Source organism: Myotis myotis, unplaced genomic scaffold, assembly GCF_014108235.1.
Source record: "Myotis myotis isolate mMyoMyo1 unplaced genomic scaffold, mMyoMyo1.p scaffold_m19_p_2, whole genome shotgun sequence".
Lineage (NCBI taxonomy): Eukaryota > Metazoa > Chordata > Mammalia > Chiroptera > Vespertilionidae > Myotis > Myotis myotis.
The window spans coordinates 96,634,430-96,654,259 of NW_023416324.1; the positions used below are offsets into that span (position 1 = coordinate 96,634,430).

Below are 19,830 nucleotides of genomic sequence, written 5' to 3' on the forward strand. Positions count from 1 at the left end.
TAAATCCACCTTCAGGGACTTTAAATGTGATGGATGTGAAAGAAATGAATATTCTTGTACTCTATGGCTGGGTTATATTAATGAAAAGAAAAATTGGTGTATGTTTTTGGACTTTTTTTTTCTTTTTGGTTTTGTGTCATAGCTCTTTTTTTTTTTACTAAAGAAAATAGGTATGTCAAATCTTTTTTTTTCTATTTACAGCAAGTTTTACTTTTGGACATGAGCACTCATATTCAACAAGACTATACATAAAGTAATGTTGACAATGAAGTGCTTTTGGTGGAGCACATATTCCTGCTTCTCTCTCCCCGTGGAAAACAGGCAGTGCCCACTAAAGATAAATATGCATTTTTGCAGTGAACCATCTTTACTAGTATTTAAGTGTATTACCTAAGAGTAGTAAGTGTTTATGTCCACCAGAACACATGGACAACAGTATTCATAGCTGCTATTAAATGTAGTTAAAAATTGGAAACAACTCAAATGTCCATGAGCAGTAGAGTGGCTATATAAATTGTGGTACAATCTAGTAAAATTCTGTATAGAATGAGAACGACCAAACTTCTGTATGCAACCACACACACGGTTCTCACAGACATAATGTTGCGAGGAAGAAGCTAGATCCAGAGGAAGGCATGCTGCCTGCTTCTGTATAAGCTCATTCTTCCATTTATACAGTCAATGGAAACAGGTCAGGACATTTCAGGTAGATTTCAGATGGGGCACTGACTGGGAAGGAGTACACGAGAGTCTGCTGGGGTGCTGGAAATCAGCATTTTTGTCTTCATCTGAATGGTGTCTACAAATATTAAAAAACCAAGCTATATACACATGATTTATGCACTGTACTATGTGCAAATTATACCTCATTTTGAGATGGAAAACTATCTGCAAACATAAAATCTTGGCAATAGAGTATCATGAGTTGGCCAGTACAGGCAATTACATGCATATCTGTTCCAATTGCATATCATTGTGTAATGCTTTGTATAGTGCTAGTGTTTTCAGCTGTGGAAGCCACTAAATCCAAGTATCCAAATAAAGTTAACTTAGATTAAGACCTTCAAAATTCAATTCAGAAGTACTTTTTATATTGTTAAATATAAAACTTAAAAAAAAAATAGTAGTAGATTCTATTAGTATTCATCAAAGTCCCTATTTTCCTCCCTAGGAGGAGGGTTGTACTGCTCCACCTGCTGAGGTCCGACACGTCCCTGTAGAAGTAGTGCAAATGTCCCAACCAGAGCCTTGAGTGCGAGCAATGATTTTTCTTCTCTCCTGCTCTGTGTGCAGGGGAGTTTGTGTTAAGGTGGAACCTCCAAAGAAGCTGAGATCCCTGAATGATGACAGTGAACCCCTCTACCCCCACTGGATATATCTCAGGAGCAAGGAATACATTTACTGTTATCTCAACCTGCTGGTACTTTAAGGTTTTTTAAAAATATATGTTTCATTGATTTTTAGAGAGAGATGGAAGGGGGGGAGAGAGAGAACGAGAAACACTGATGAGAGAGAAATATTGCTCAGCTGCCTCCTGCACAGCTCCCACCAGCAATCGAGCCCACAACTCAGGCATATGTCCCAACCGGGAACCAGCAACCTCTTGGTGAATGGGTCAACACACAATCACTGAGCCACACCAGCCAGGCTAGGGTTTTTTAATTGTAGCCTAACCTAGCTTATTTAAACTAATGACATAAATTTTTTTATTGCTTCTTTTCTGATTTATTTTTCTTATTTATAATGCATGGAATACATAATATACATATATGTATAACGTGTGTTTTATAAGTTTACATATATACTTATATGTATAATCTATACTAATAAGAGTTATATGCTAATTAGACCAGGAGACCTTCTGGGAGACCTTCCAGACGTCCTACTGGACAAAGCCATAGTGGTGGGGCTGAGGCAGAGGTAGTTAGGGGTGAGCAGGCTGGCAGGGGATGCAGTTGGGGGCAAGCAGGCAGGTGGGAGGGAGCAGTTAGGGGTGAGCAGGCCAGAGGGGGGGGGGGTCAGTTGAGGGTGAGCAGGCCAGCAGGGGTGGCAGTTGGGGGCAAGCAGGGGGTGCAGTTGGGAGTGATTAGGCTGGCAGGCAGAGTGGTTAGGGGCGACCAGGCCAGCATGGGGGGGGCAGTTGGGGGCGATCAGGCCAGCAGGGGTGGGCAGTTGGGAGCAAGCATGCCAGCTGCAGGGACAGTTGGGGGCAATCAGGCTGGCGGGCGGGGTTTGGGGGGGAGTTGGGGGCAATCAGGCCAGCAGGCAGAGTGGCTTGGGGCAATCAGGCAGGCAGGCAGGTGAATGGTTAGGAGCCAGCGGTCCCAGATTTCAAAAAGGATGTCTGACTGCTGGTTTAGGCCTGATCCCTATGGACCTAAACCGGCAGTCAGACATCCCTCCAGGGGTCCCAGATTGGAGAGGGTGCAGGCCAGGCTAGGGACACCACCACCACTACCCCATGCATGAATTTCATGCACCGGGCCACTAGTCTATAATAATAAGAGTGTAATATGCTAACTAGACCAGACGACCACGCTATGACACCCACTGGTGCCAGGCCAGCCAAGGCAGGTGTGATGCAATTGGTTGGGGGCCCAGCCATCACCCCAAAGAAGAATGCCTGAATTTCAAGTGCCAGAGGGAAGCCAGTGCCAGTAGCCGGAGGAAGGAAGGCCTACTCTTGCATGAATTTCATGCATCAGGCCTCTAGTGTGTTAATATATGGCACATACCTTTATAAATTAGGAGTAGTATGTCAAGTATGATAAATATATGTTTACATACAAAAATACATGTATTGAAGGGTGTAAAATTCTTTTACTTATTACTTGCATAATCAAAAATGTTTGAAGATTATTAGACTGTGTCTCTTAATGGCAGGCACCATGCCTTAGTCACCGCTGGGGTCCCACCAGAAGAAGTTCCTTTATGTAGTGGATTCTCAACATGTGTTTGAACAAACGAATGCAATAGTGAATGAATGGTTTCCCAATCTGAGAATTATTCTGAGTCTTAACCTTTTCTCCTGATAAGGAAACATCTCATACAAGTAGTACTAATGTTTTCAGATGCCTGTAGGAATGTAGGTGACGCCCATCTGTTTGTTATTTTAGAAACAGTGAATGAGAAAGTACCTGGTGACACACCATTCAGTTTGTAACAGTGTGAATGGAAAAATGGAGTTGTAATTTGGCCCATTTTTGCATTTTTTTAAAGCTTGTAGCATTGAAAATACAATACCAAACATCAGTTTATTTGGCTCTGATCAAAAGTTTGATAAATTTGTTAAGATATACTATTTTGGTCCATTTTTTAATAAAAATATTTTACAGTTTAACTTGTTATTTTTATATACATTATTGCATTTTATCCTCCCAACAACCCTGTGGGTAAGGTATTTTTTCTCCACTTGGCAGATTTTTTAAAGTTGGAGCATTAGAAAAGGCTGTGACTTGTTCCAGGTACTAGATTCTAGAACCAGGCATTCAGCCCAGTTCTTCTGTCTCCAAATTCTAACTTTGTCACTCTGATCAGAGAAGTGTATGGGACATCGAAAATGGATCAGATGAGACAGATAACAATACTGTATAGTTTTGCATAACCTAATGTTTTGTAAATAGTTAGATTTAAAAAGTACTATAAGCCTTCCTCTGTCCAAGGCGCATCTCACCGCTGGAAACAGGCAGAGCTGCTGCCTTTCCTGAACCAGGACCCCAGTGGAATTAACCGGTGTTAGCTTAGTATTCCCTAGGAAATAGTGGCTAATGCTGGATCATTTCAAAGTATGGCAGAGTTACAAAGATTATTGTAATTGATGATAAGAATACTAGTAAGGATAAAAAGGTTGCTTTTCTTTTTGGATAAAGAATCTGCACAAAACTGTGGCAGGGCCCTAAGCAACACATTGGGTAGAGTAATCAGTGCAAACATTGATATAAAAGATGGAAAAGTAAGGGGATAATTGTTTATATGAAGTCTCCAAGAGAGACAAAATAACTTAGAATTCAGATATTGGAATGAAGATTTTGTTACAAAAGAGTCAAGGAAAGAACATTCTATCAATGAAACAAATCATTATTACTATCACTCCTACTCCTTTTCCTTGCTATCATTGAGCTCCTATGCCTTTGTGTTTGGTAATCCTTACAATAAACTTTAAAAGCTGGTATCACAAAATAAAAGTGCATGCTCAATTAATATTTGACAAAGGAGGCAAGAGCATACACTGGAGTCAAGACAGTCTCTTCAATAAATGGTGTTGGGAAAATTGGATAGATACATGCAAAAAATGAAACTAGACCTACAACTTACACCGTACACAAAAACTCAAAGTGGATAAAGGACTTAAATGTAAGATGGAAACCATAAAAATCTTAGAAAAATCCATAAGCAGCAAAATAGCAGACATATGTCATAGCAATATCTTTACCAATACAGCTCCTAGGGCAATGGAAACTAAGGAGAAAATAAACAAATGGGACTACATCAAAATAAAAAGCTTCTGCACAGCAAAAGAAACCATCAACAAAACAACAAGAAAGCCCACTACATGGGAGAACAAATTTGACAATGTTATATCCGATAAGGACCTAATCTCCAAAATTTATAGGGAACATGTACATCTTAACAAAAGTAAGATAAACAGTCCAATAAAAAAAAAAATGGGCAAAGGACCTAAATAGACACTTCTCAAAAGAGGACATGCAGAAGACCTAGAAACATGAAAACATGCTCAAAGTTACTAGTCATCAGAGAGATGCAAATCAAAACAATAATGAGGTACCATCTTACACCTGTCAGAATAGTTGTCATCAACAAATGACAAGTGCTGGCAAGGATGTAAAGAAAAAGGAACCCTCATCTACTGCTGGTGGTAATGCAACCACTGTGGAAAACAGTATGGAGATTCCTCAAAAAATTAAAAATGAAACTCCCATTTGACCCAGTAATCCCACTTCTGGGAATATATCCCAAGAAACCAGAAACACCAATCAGAAAGGACATATGCACCCCTATGTTCATAGCAGCACAGTTAATAATAGCTAAAATTTGGAAACAGCCTAAGTGCCCATCAGCAGATGAGTGGATTAGAAAACTATGGTACATCTACACAGTAGAATACTATGCTGCTATAAAAAAAGAAGAAGGAACTTTTACCATTTGCAACAGCATCGATGGAACTGGAGAGCATTATGCTAAACAAAATAAGCCAGTCAGAGAAAGATAAATATCACATGATCTTATTCACATCCTATCTAATAAAAGAGAAACATGGTAATTGGCGTACGACCGCTACCCTTCCCATTGGCTAATCAGGGCAATATGCAAATTAACTGCCAGCCAAGATGGCGGCCGGCAGCCAGGCAGCTTGAAACTAACATGAGGCTTGCTTGCTTCAGTGACGGAGGCCTCCAACGTTCCCCGCCTGCCGCTGTAGGCCTCTGAGCTGCAAGCAACTATGTAAACAAACATAGAAGCTAAACAAAACCCCAGAAACCTGCTGGGCTTCAGCCAGCAGGATCGCAACATTGTAAGTAAAGGCCAGAAACCTACTTTCAGCAGCGGAGGCCTAAGAGCTGGAGCCAAGCCTCAAAGCTAAAGCTGGCCCATAATAAAAAAAAAAAAAACAACAAAAGGAGCGGTTGGGAGCTTCAGTCACCCCCAGCCTGAAAACAGCCCTCAGCTCCTCACCGAGACTGGCCAGGCACCCCAGTGGGGACCCCCACCCTGAAGGGTGTGTGACCAGCTGCAAACAGCCATCATCCCCTCACCCAGGCTGACCAGGCACCCCAGTGAGGACCCCCACCCTGATCCAGGACACCCTTCAGGGCAAACCAGCCGGCACCCACCCTTGCACCAGGCCTCTACCCTATATAGTAAAAGGGTAATATGCCTCCCGGCACCAGGATCAGCGTGATAGGGGGCAGCGCCCAAACCCCCTGATCGCCCTGCGGCTCTGTGTGTGACAGGGTGCGGCGCCCCAACCCCCTGATCGGCCCTGCTCTGTGTGTGACAGGGTGCGGCACCCCAACACCCCCCTCCCCCCACGGGCCCTGCTCTGTGTGTGACGGGGTAGAGCCATAACCTCCCCATCGGCCCTGCCCTGAGTGTGAGAGTGGCGGCACCCCAACCCCCTGATCGGCCCTGCTCTGTGGGTGATAGAGGGTGGCACCCCAACCCCCTGATGGGCCCTGCTCTGTGCGTGACAGGGGGCTGCGCCCCAACCCCCTGATTGGCCCTGCTCTGTGCGTGACAGGGGGAAATGCCCCAACCCCCTGATTGGCCCTGTGCATGACGGGGTGGCGCCGCTACCTCCCCATCGACCCTGCCTTGAGTGTGACGGGATGGTGCCCCAATTGGTCCTACCCTGAGCGTGACTGAGGGTGGAATCACAACCTCCCGATCGCCCTGCTCTGTGTATGACAGGAGGCGGCGCCCCAACTCCCCAATCGGCCCTGCTCTGAGCCCGACCAGGGGCTGCACCTAGGGATTGGGCCTGCCCTCTGCCACTGGGAGCAGGCCTAAGCCAGCAGGTCGTTATCTCTTGAGGGGACCCAGACTGCGAGAGGGCACAGGCTGGGCTGAGGGACCTCCCTCCCCCCTGAGTGCACAAATTTTTGTGCACCGGGCCTCTAGTCTTATATAATAAAAGCCTAATATGCAAATCAACCAAAATGACTGGCAGAATGACTAGTTGCTATGACATGCACTGGCCACCAGGGGCAGATGCTCAATGCAGGAGCTTCCCCCAGCCTGCAGGCCCCAGGCCACCCAAGGCAGGTGCGAGCGGGGGGCCCCCAATTGCTCCACAGGTCACAGCACAGAGGGAAGGCAACCGGTGGCAGTGGTGGGGGGCAGGGCCGGCCAGTGGGCAGTGCCATGCCGGGCAAGGCGGGTGCAAGCTGGGGGCCCAGTCACCTTGCTGGTCACCCCACAGATCAGCCCTGATTGCCAGCCAGGCCTAGGGACCCTAACCATGCACGAATTTCATTCACCGGGCCTCTAGTGTGGGATATAATGAACAACATATACTGATTAACAAAAATAGATCCAGAGACAAACACTGAGCAGACTGTCCAACCTCGGAGAGAAGGCAGGGGTAGGCGGGTGGATAAGAGTTCAACCAAAGGATTTGTCTGCATGCATATAAGCATAACCAATGGACACGGACTGGGGCAGTGTGGGCTTGTCATGGGGGGCAGGAGTGGCGGGGGGGGGGTGGCAGTTGGGGAAAAGGAGACATGTACTGCTTTAAACAATTAATAAAAACAGTATGGAGTTTCCTCAAAATATTAAAAATGGAATTCCCATTTGACCCAGAAATCCCAGTTCTAGGAATGTATCTCAAGAAATCAGAAACAACAATCAGAAAAGACATATGCACTCCTATGTTCATAGCACAATTTACAGTAGCTAAGATTTGGAAACAGCCTAAGTGCCCATCAGCAGATGAGTGGATTAAAAAACTGTGGTACATCTACACAATGGAATACTATGCTCCTGTAAAAAAGAAGTAACTCTTCCCATCCACGACACATGGGTGGACCTGGAGAGCATAACGTTAAGCGAATAAGCCAGTTGGAGATAAATATCACATGATCTCACTCATTTGTGGAATATAATGAATAACATATACTGATGAACAAATATAGATCCAGAGACAAAGAAACTCTGAACAGACTGTCCAGCCTCAGAAAGAAGGCAGGGGTAGGGGGGTGGATAAGAGTTCAACCAAAGGACTTGTATGCATGCATATAAGCATAACCAATGGACACAGGCACTAGCTGGGTGAGGGCATCTGTGAGGGCATGGGGGTGGCCGGGGAGAAGTCAATGGGGGGAAAAGGAGACATATGTAATACTATATGTAATACTTTAAACAATAAATAATTCCAAAAAATAAAAAAGTGCAGGTAATGCACATAAACAGCTTACCCAAGAGTCACCATTCAAACTCATCCTAGCTGGCCATGCTGCAACTTCAGTTTTATCATTCCCAGCAGGTCTTAGTAGTCAAAATTAAGCTTATAAAAGATGCTTATTAAAAGATTTAAAAGATTTTTTTAAAGGCTTCTTATTGTGTAAATAAAACTTTAAACTCCAAGTTAGCTATTGGCTTTTCATATTTATTTACCCCTTTAATTTTATTACAACTCAGTTTTCATTTCAAAGTCTTTTCTTTAGTTTAATGGTTGAAATGTATAATAATTGGATTTTATTTCTTAAATTGTATATGGAATCATATATTGAGAATAGGGACCATACCTTATTACTTTTTTGCTGTTCTCCACGGTATTGATTTCAACAACAGGAATGCAACAGCGGCTTCATAAAATAGGTAGTACCACTGGGCATTTTCATACCATTTGCAGTGGGCCAAACAGTGGCAGAGCGCTTTTTGTGTGTTCCCTCCCTGTATCACAGATGCCACACAGCTGAGTAGGCGCCAGGGTTCTAACCCAAGCAGTCAGGCTCCAAGATCCAAGCTTTTCAGCCTGACTTCTCGTCTTCTCGTAGGTCTTTATTAGTCTTGATTTAATGCAAGTCGTTCTTATTTTGAAAAAAACTCAAAATCTCAGTCAAAATGATCAGTTGAGATTTTGAAAATTGAACAGTTACTACAGACTGGTTTATGAAATATATATATATACACATATATATATATGTATATATATGTATATATGTATATATATAGCCTCATATTGTGAAACAAATATATGCATTTGCATATATAGAATTCATCCTATTTTCTTGTCACTTTCACTTTTGTAATTCAAGTTGCCTTCTAATAAAAAAGATTAAATTGAAACAAGTGAGTTTGATTTATCGGTTAATGTTAAATTTTTTAAATTTTTACCTTTAGGTCTGAAATTTAGTGTATCAAGTTTGAAATGAAATTGAGACTGTGCTAAATGTGTAAAGTATTCTGTAAAGTCTGTTTTAGACTCAGACTTTAACTTTGAAATGGGAGAGCTTGTCATTCTCTTGTCCATATTTAGTCTTGAAAGCTGTGTTTGAAATTTATGAATGCTAAATAAATTCAATAACCCTTTCTTACACATGGAGAAAATAAACCATGAAATTATTTTACTGTTATTTTCATTGCTAGCAATATTTTCTGCTTTCATAGAAGAAAGTTTTTCTATTTGTTTAAAAACTAGGATATCATATTAATTAAAGCCTTACACCCCTCCCCCCCCCAAAAAAAAAAAAGATCCTCAGAAAGAAAATTAGAAAACTGCAGAGGCTGAAATGATTCATTCATATACTTCATTCGAAGGGTGCCCGTTCCTTGAATATTCATTTTTAAAATCCCCTATGTAGCAAAAGACATTTATCACTTTAAGAAAAACATCAATTTAGGAATGAGTAAACTTAAACCATGAAGACCTAGGACTTAAAACTCTTTATTCCAACAAAATCTACTTTTGTTGCAGAATATTTATGCCTTTCTACCTGTCTGGCAATATTGCTTACAGTTTCTGATTACCTTGTGTTTAATAAGCAGTAATTTCAATAATGTGTTTTCAGAGTGTGACTGAATAGATAATTTATTTGAAAAAATAATACTTCAAAGGTCTTTCAAGAACTGTTTCGGTTTGACCCAAAAAAAGTACATTGTGGGATATTTATAGTATTTTTCAATCTATTTATATCTGTAGACTAGGACTCATAACTGATTTAGGGCACAGGGGTTAAAAACAGGAAATGTGGTTTATAATGTAAGTGGTATCTCCAGAGTTTCCAAAGTTTGATTTTTTTTTTTGTACTGTTGACAGAAGAGAATCATGTTTCAAAACAACATTAGGCAGTGTACCTTGAAATCAGTCTGTTTAAAGGAATGTCTTCCAGTTATGACAGGAAGTGCTTCATGGAAAAGTTTGTATTCTTGGTATAGGTTCAAATAGTATAGCAGTTGTTTTCTGTAATTACACAGTGTTCTTTCTCTCCAGCTCTTTTTCAGACAATCTTTATATAGTCAGATTAAGTATGTTTTCATTTAACTTATAAATTAATTTGACCTTTGTATTTAGCTTAATTTTTTTTAGTGTGTTAAATTGAAAGTTTTGCCATCATACCTAAAGTGGTACATGTATTATGGTTATTATTAATTATAGTGGTTAGAGAATCCAAATTAAAAAATAAAAAGGCATGAATTGGGTATAATTTTCTGTGGCCCTTTAAGTGATAGGTTGGCAGAATCAATCAAAACTCAAAAACTTTGGCTCAGCAATTCCACTTCTAGGAAGATATCTTACATAAATTACTCCAGGAGAATCGAAGGATCAATGTCCATTGCAGCATTATTTTAGTAGTACACACTGGAAGGCAGCATAACTGTCTAACAGTAGGACAATAAATTGTGAATAAATAGAATAAATAATAAGAATGAATACATTAGAATGACTAGTAGGAGAGTAAATAACTATGGTACCATAATACTATAGTACATCAGGCAACCATTGGAAAGTATGAGGTTGCTGTGTATGCACTAGCATGGAAGAATGTTGGTGATGTATTATTAAATGAAGTAAGAAAATTTCAGGAATCAAATGTGTGGTGTGATCTCATTTTTTAGGAAAAATTATATTTATAGGAAAGATCTGGAAGAATACATAACAAACTAGGGAGAAGATGAAGAAGTTTATTGGCTTTCCACTTAATAGGAAAACTTATACTTCTATGCTGTTTTAATTATTTACAATGAACACTTAGTTTTTAAAATAAATTAATCAAGAATAAAGTCTTGATAAATCCAAAATGTTCGCTATTCTGTTAATGTCTGCCTAGCAATTTATCAAAATTCTTAATTGTAAGAATCAAATTTGCCTGTATAGCAATTTTAACTTATAAAGTATTTTTCATACTTCAAAGAAAACCTGAAGCCCCAATAATTTTCCAGTTAAGATTTAAATCCAAGTCATTGCATACACACATGTACATTATCTATTACACATTACCTATTATAGTTTATTGCTAGGCATTATTTCATGAGATTGGCACAAAAGAAACACTATTTTCAACAAATCAGGGAACTACTTTTTTCCCCAACAGAAGCTCTCTGTGTGCCAGGGTGGGTATTATCATTTGTGGATCAATTTTACCCCTTACCAGTTGCTTTCTTGTGCTGTTTTAGAGGTGATGTAAGGTTCTCCCATGTGCAACAAGATGGTCATATTTTCTTTAAAGCCGGGTGTGTCCCCACTAGAATTTAGGTCTTGTGAGGGGAGGAGCTTGGTTTTGTGTGGGTTTGCTCTTTTTTGGTCATTGCTATAGCCCAGCACCTGGAATAGAGTTTGGTGTGTAATAGTAATAAGTACTCAATAAATATTTTTAGCAGTGTGTCTATTCCAAACATCAAGTGTACTCCCTATTAGATTGAAAGAAGGAACTGGCAAATATAGCAAGAAAAAAGACTCCTTTTCTACTTTGATGTATGAAACAAGACCTTCTTTGTTGGAGAAGATGTATAGGGTATATAGGCCCACTTACAGGAAGCCCACCCTGTGAAAAGAAGCCTACAGGTTCTTGCTCAGAGCAGAGATGAGCTCTGTTTTCTCCATGGGGAATTTCCACTTGGGCGGCTAGCTTAATTGCTAAGTGATAATCTACATTGATACTGTGTGGGCGGGGGCACTTTTTGGTCAAATATCATGACACATTCTAATTTCATATTCAGAGAGTACAGGAGATAACATATTCTAAATGTTTAGAACTGTTCTCATTCCCTTGATTAAATAACATGGCAAGTTGTTGGGGTTTGCCTAAGGGGAGCCTTTTTCAAAGCAATACTTATTACTACATGCTACTAATGTCGCATTTGTCTGTAATTTCAAGGAGTAGGTCAGTTTGCCTTATTTTTCCTGTGCAGTCTGTCCACATGGACAGTGTCTTCCCCAGTAGTCCCATAAATTTGGCATTTATGGCCCTCTCTTGTTGAAGCTGAAACTAAAACCTAGATTTCCTGACACATTTATGGAGTGTGCACTGTGTTCTAGTATATCTGAGCACCTACCGAAGTATCTAGCATGTGGTGAACATTCAGTAAATATTTCTGGTTTAGTATTTGGAATAAACTATTTGCTTAAGTGTATAGCTAGAAAAATAAGACATATTTAGAAAACAAATGTATTTAGCCTCAGCAATATTTTATTCTTTCTTAATTCAAATTACGTTTTTTCAAGTGAATTCTGAAAAATTATTTCAAAAGGACTGTGTTTTCTTAAATCCTGTCAGAAGGGAGAGATGCATGCTTTAGCAGAGAATGCCTCCTTTGCACATAAACCGAGCAATTTACATTTTAGTGGATGATTCAAATGCAGAATTATGTATAGAAGTCTATAGATACTACATTTTTATCTGATGTATTTGTTCACTTACGTAGTCACTTATCAATTTATTTAAGAGGGTTAAGTCCTGGGAACTTACTAGTGAGGAAGACATGTATAGTCTTGGCCTTCTTTGATTTCTTAACTCATAAATATTTTTGAGTGTTACAGGCCAGCCACTGTAGCAGGTACTGAGGATACAAAGGTGAGGTAAGTGAGGTGATCCTTGTGCTTTTGATTGACAGTCTGGCAGAGGAGAGAGATTAGTCAAACAGTCACACACATGGAGATCCTGCTGCAGCAGGAGGAAGGAGGACACGGGAGGCGTGCTCAGTGCAACACCTTCAAACGGAAGGTGGAGTCATTAGGCGTGACTAGTAGCACTGCCCTCCATTTGATGGCCGCCCGCTGTTGTTAGCTTCTTACCAATATTTTATTAAATGTCCATTGCTACACATTTCCCTATCTTTCACGTAATTTGTGAATACCGTCCCAATAGAATTTTCTTGATTTGAGGCAAACCATTCAGAGACCCAATTTTCTACTTCTTCGTACATTTTGAAGTGCTGCTCAGAAAATGCGTGTGCCATCGATTGGAACAAGTGGTAAACTGAAGGAACAAGATCTGGTGAATACAGCGGGTGGGTTAATACTTCCCAGGCAAGATCTTTTAACGTGTCTTTAACTGGTTTTGAAGTGTGTGATGGTGCGTTATCACGAAGCAAAATTACTTTGCCGTGTCTTCTGGTACGTTCTGGGCGTTTTATGATCAAAATGTGGTTCACATTGATTATTTGTTGTCGGTAGTGATCAGTATTAATGGTTTCACCTGGTTTTAGAAGCTCATAATACACCACACCTTCCTGATCCCACCAAAGGCAGAGCATTGTCTTCTTTGTGAAGTGATTTGGCCTTGCAGTCGATGTTGATGTTGACCATGGATCAACCCATGATTTTGTGTGTTTGGGATTCTCAAAATAAATCCACTTTTCATTGCCAGTCACAATTCGATGCAAAAAAGACTTTCTTTTGTGCCGTTGAAGCAACATTTTACTGATGACTTTGCGGTTTTCCATTTGTCTTTCATTCAGTTGAAGTGGCACCTATTTTCTGTCCTTTAAAAATCTTTCCCATTGCTTGTAAACAATCAGAAATCGTTTGCTGAGCAACGTTTAATCTTTCTGGAAGCCATTTTTGAGTTTGACACGCATCTTCATCCAATAATGATTGTAATTGTTGGTCTTTAAACTTTTTCGGTTGACCTGCACATTCTTTGTCTTTCGCATCGAAATCATCACTTTTAAAGCATTAAACCTGCATTCACAAGTATCTTGAGATGGAGCATGATCACTATAAGCTTTCCGGAAGTATACGATAACTTTCAGCAGCACTTTTCTTCAAAATAAAGTAATGAGTTAAAATTTCCCGCAAATGCTCTTTTTTTGGCACGAAATTCGACATTTTTAAGCATAAAAATATCTATGATGTTAACACCTTCAGCAAATTTGACATATGAAGTTTTGCAGCTTGCTGTCAATACAACAAAATAGCATACATATCAAATCGCATATATGTCAACATATGGGAAAAAATATTGAAAAAAATGCATGTATTGAAAAAAATCCGCATTATTAACCAGTACACCTGGTATACAGGGTATGGCAAAATGTAGGTTTAACCTTGTTCATATGGGAAATAATGTGATATTAATAAATAATACAAGAATAAACTGTTTCACATACAACTGTAAACCTACTTTTGCCCCATACTATATAATTCTAATTCAGGCCATTGCTAAGATGTCACCATAGAAGCCAATCTTCCTAATCTTCCCTAGACTGCGGTGTTTAGCCATTCTTTTCAAAACCAATATGACAAAAGAGTTCCACTAAAATTCCACCCTCTGGATAATTCTGTGTAAACCAGCAAAGTCGCAGCATCATGGCAGACACATCCTCCAGCCAGTGCATCCCAGCAGCATCGGTCTGTGTCCCTGTGTCTGGGCTGCTGCCTTTCTCAACCCCTGCTCCTTCAGCTGTTTTGAGGCTCCCAGTGCCTTCAGGGGAAATTCACCTACATTTCGAATGTGCTGCAGCCAGGTGACAAGATACAGTTTTGATGGGTTAGAGTCGCCAGACTTCTACACCAGGTGTTTCAGAAAGACAAATTAGCATGTTTTTTTCCAGAAATTGTGCCTTTTACCCAACTATTTGTCTTTGTCAAAAAAAAAAAAAATAGCACCTAAAATATGTGTACACCACCACCTGGCTGTGCCTGGCATATAGTACATAAACTGTGGGGGGCTGTTTCTCTCTTCTCCATGTCCCGCATGGAAAAGGAAACAGTCCATTTGCTGAGTGGAGGAGCTGGGGATTAAGAAATTAAAGAAAGACCAAGATGCAGAAATAGATTTTAAGCTGGGGCCAGGTGGGCGCCATCCTCTCTGATGGAGAGGTGGCAAAAGGCAGGCTGAGCCACACAGCAGGTTTATTTTAAAGGCCTAGATTTACATCTCTAGTTCCGCCCCTGCCTGATTAACATGTCCAGCCTTATTGGGGAAGCATGTTCCCAGGGCGTGGCTCTGCCTATGCTCTGAGTTCAGCTGACAATAATTATAAGAAAATGCCGCCGAAACCGGTTTGGCTCAGTGGATAGAGCGTCGGCCTGCAGACTGAAAGGTCCCAGGTTCGATTCCGGTCAAGGGCATGTACCTGGGTTGCGGGCACATCCCCAGTGGGAGATGTGCAGGAGGCAGCTGATCGATGTTTCTCTCTCATCGATGTTTCTAACTTTCTATCTCTCTCCCTTCCTCTCTGTGAAAAATCAATAAAATATAAAAAAAAAAAAATGCCTAGGTGCCTCCCAGGCGGCCCTCTACATAAACAACAGATATTTGTGGAATCAAGGAATAAACATGTTACATTTTTATAACAACTTTGTTAGCAGAACAGATTTTGTAATCTACATTTTGCACAGTAGGCAATTGTCTAAAAACTGAACTGGTTTTTGTCTTAGTAGTCGTATACAGGTAAGCCAGAACCTGGGTCCCAAGTCTTCTGACTTTACATTGAGTGTTTTTTCTGTGTGTTTTTAGTACACTTAAAAGTCACCATCAGCCTTTAAGGTTAATAATATTAGATTAGAATAAAGTATAGTGAGAAGAGAAGGAACACATACCACCCAAGTTAACTACAAAGTGGTCCTTTTATCAATCCTGGATCATTGTCACAATCCTGGTCCTGGCCCCAAGTTCCATGACCATGGTCCCTTTAAACTCCTTCACTTCCTTCTGCCATCTGCCTCAAGGCCTCCTGCACTCTGACAACAGAATGTATATGCAGCCCTCCTCTGACAGCTCCCAGATCCTTCTTGGCATTCTTACTGCCTCTTTCTCACTTTCTAAATCTGACCCCTTCCATTCAACAAAGAGACTGCTGAGTGTAGCCCAGCTAGCTGTCAGTGAAGTCACAGGGAAGAGCCAACTTTACATTTTCCCAAACCCAGATCTGTTCTCTTCCAGCTCTGAGGTCTGGTTTCCATACTTTGTTTTCCCAGTCAGACAGGAGCAACCTGGCCACTCAGGCTCCTGACACGGAGATTGCCACGTGCTGCCAGCTGAGGTTTGGTGGTCTTCAGTATCATATGGAACAAGTGAGGCATCTCTGGTGCCTGCCGCTAGTACAGGCTTTTTGGGATGCAGATTTTTGAAAGTGCTGACAGTTCTTCTACAGTTTAATTTGGAGCAACATTTTCAAACAGAACTCAACAGACAATTAAAGCCGAGGGATTAATCTGCATTTGGTTTGTTAGAAACCCATCTTCAAGTCTCTGTGAGTACAGGGTAGAGGCTGGGGAAGGAAGGCGAGTGAGCATGGTATGTACCGGCTTTGTTTCTCATTAGGTAATGGCTAAAGAATGGAATGAAGAGAGAAAGGAATTGAAATTCTTAACTAGGAAGACCACAAAGATCTTATCTGTTTCTTGTTTATAAACCTTCACACCTCACTCCCTAGACATGGACACTGTCTAGTTTTTAGGTCCTTTGCCTTGACTTCACCACTTTTCCCCAAATGCTATTCTTTAACCCTTTAAGAACTTCACAAAATAGAAATGGCACATAAATATTTCACAAAATATTTTAAAATGGAATACAAAGGTTTTTAAAAACCCTTTCAGATAGCTATTTAGTGCTAATTTTACATACAAGTAGATACATATATGAACATCAGTAAATTAAGGTAAAAATAATTAGCACTTTGGGGTCCTACTCATAATGGGTACTTAAAAATTCTACTGGAAAGACCTAATGTCTTACTACCTCTGAGGTTTGCCTAGCAGTGTCCACCATGGGGTAGAATCTCAACAAATTTATCTTAAACAAAGGAATGAGAATTTATATCCATTCCACTAGAAATAAACAATTTCATTCCAATAGGTAATAAAAAAAATTATCTCTGTGTTAACACAATGGGTAACTTTGGAGAGAAGCAATCAATGATTTGTTTATATATTTTAACATTTTTATTGTTAAAATATCAGCATGTGCATCACTTTGGTTATAATACTGCTAGAGGCCCATTGCACAAAATTTGTGCACTCATGGGGCGGCCCTCAGCCTGGCCTGTGCCTTCTCTCAGTCCGGGAGTCCTCGGGGGATGTCCACCGCAGCTGTGCTCACCAGCCATGAGCCCGGCTTCTGGCTGAATGGTGCTCTCCCTGTGGGAGCACACTGACCACCAGGGAACAGCTCCTGCATCAAGCAGGATCGGGCCAAAACTGGATCTCCGACATCCCCTGAGGGGTCCCGGGTTGTGAGAGGGAGCAGGCCAGGCTAAGGGACCCCACCGGTGCACAGTCGAGGCTGGGGAGGGATGCAGGAGGTTGTTCAGGGGTTATCCAACCAGTCTCGCTCAGTCCCGATCGGCTAGACCCCAGCAGCAAGTTAACCTACCAGTTGGAGCATCTGCCCCCTGGAGGTCAGACGTCATAGCGAGCGATTGAGCGGCCTTAGCATATCATTAGCATATTACACTTTGATTAGTTGAATGGATGACCAGACACTTAGCATATTAGGCTTTTATTATATAGGATTCTGCAGAGCTTGGCCTTGAGCTAGTATCTCCTTTTCAATGTGGTCAATGTAACACTGTCACTCTGAACCCTACTGACTTACTGGGACTTGACTAGGAGCTCTTTTCTGTATATCCCTAGGACCATACATTTTTCCTTTCTCTTTCTACAACAGTACCACTTACCCCGGGAGCAGTTTGTTGTGTTGTTATTTGGGGGAGGGGGACAGTTGTTTCATTTTTTTCTGTTCACAAAAATAAGGTCTCCAAAAATTCTTTATTATCTCGTGAAGCATGTGGTCAGCATCAAGCAGGAAGCTTGGTTGTTGTTGTTCTTTTGTGGGTTTTTTTTTTCCAGATTTCCTATCAACAGAAATATGATTCTACTGGTTGAAAGTATCCCGTCCTTTTTTTCTACTATTCACAGCTTTGTCTTTAGAATTGTATTGAGTAATTTAGATTTATCTCTTTTACAGGGTGTTTTATTAGTAATGCTTAGTCTGATGGGTTCTTGCCAGGAAATGTTTTTCCTATCAGGGTCAGAGTAGGAGTTTAGTTTATAGCATACTGAGCATGTGACATTGTCTTGCTTCATTCTACATTTAATTTTTTGCTTTTAGTCAGCACTCTGGCCCACTCTTCTGTTTTACACTAAAAAAAATTTAGAACTTAAAAACTGCCCTCCTATTTTAGTCATCATTATTAGAATATTGCTAGAACCCATACTCCTGGCATTTGTTCATATAGTAGCATTGACAGGACCCTGGTTTTCATGAGGACAGAGGCTGTTGAATCCCTTACTCTTAAGTTGCTTAAATCATCACTGGCCTAATATTGCACTTATATCTTTAATAACTATGTACATTTATGTGTGTATGCACTTATGAGCTAGACTTCCACAGGTTTGCAATGTCAGATTCTAGACCTGAGTTCAGTGATTATGGACTTTGATCTGAAGTGCCCTTCCCTACCTCCCTCCATCACATTGGAAGAACTGCCCGAGAGCAGGGAACAAGAGGCATATTGATCTGGTGAGCATGATCACCCAGGACAGATGTCACAGCCAGGTCAAAACTGGTGCCCTGACTCTACTCTAGCAGTGAACTGCCCAAGGAGCATCTCTGGTGTGGCTTTCCTCTTACAGGAAGAAAGCTTTTCTGGTCTTGAGCACAGTCAGTTTATTTCACTTTCACTTATAATAGACTTGTTACCTTGTAATTATCTTCTTTTTTTCCCCCTAGGAAGAATCAACTAATTTATCAGCAAAATATAATTATTAACACCTGAACCGTCATATCCCAAAGAAATATATATGAAATTGGCTCCACCAAAGAAATTTTGTATACCTATTTAAACACCATCATATATGACAAAAAATAAAAAACTAGTTATATATTTAGAATCAGCAGATGTCAGTTCAAAAAGTTGATTATAGTTCTTAGCCTTTGTCTCAACTTTCCTAAGTAAGCAATAGCTTAAATGACATTTGGGGAAAGATTCTTCTTAGCACTGTTACTGTTAACACATAGTAGGGTTTTCCCTGTTCTGCAGAGAAGGAATTCTCAGGACATGCAATTAATTTAGAAGACATTCTGAAATATTCCAGTCCAGTGAAAGTGATTGTTTTGGAATTATAATTAAGCAGTATTTTGTTTTTATGGGGTTTTTATTTCTTGCAAATTTAACTGCTTTCATTATAATAAAAGCTGTGTTTGAACCCTGTGACTACCAGGACCCATCACATGCATTATTATCTTCATAATCCTCACTATAAACCTACGAGATTGGCACTGTTTTTATACTCATTGTAGAAGAGAAAACTGGGCTCACAGTCTTCTTGCAGAAATTATAGCATGTAGCTTATGAAATTGGGGTTTGATCCAAGATCATCTGACTGCAGACTCTTACATGGTTGTTTTGTGTGTGCCTGCTTTGGAGTGAAGTGCGTTCACTAATTCTGTGTCATCTGAAATCTTGTATTTTGTCCAGTTTTTATCTTGCCTTATAGGATCAGACTGAGTGTGGTTTTGTCAGAAGTTTCTCCCAGAAGTAATCTTTTAAAGATCAAAATAGTTATTCTGCATAATAATTTGACTTTTACCTTTGGAAGTATGATGTTATAAAATACATTGAGCAGATGTTTTATAAGTTTTGGTAAATATCTTACTATTGACTGTTTTATGTCTGTTAACTTGAGTGGGTATATGCTTATATGTGAAGAATACATATATGAAGAAACCAAAGGACATTTTAAAGTTTCAGTTTTGAAGGAGACTGACCAACATTTATAGAGAACATAAACAATGACAGAATGGAAAAATAATGAAAGAAAACTCTTAAGTAATTTAAACTTTTTTTTAAGCCTGCACAAAAATAGTCCTTTCACCATTTGGTTCTCAAAAGGAAATAGACAATGGTGGTGTTACTTTC

The 19,830-nt window shown here is 40.3% G+C and overlaps 1 protein-coding gene across 4 annotated transcripts in view; it reads left to right on the top strand.

Moving 5' to 3' along the window:
• The window catches only part of EXOC2 (exocyst complex component 2), a 260,156-nt gene that overhangs the window by 227,737 nt on the left and 12,589 nt on the right, over positions 1–19,830 (top strand). The window lies entirely within an intron of this gene.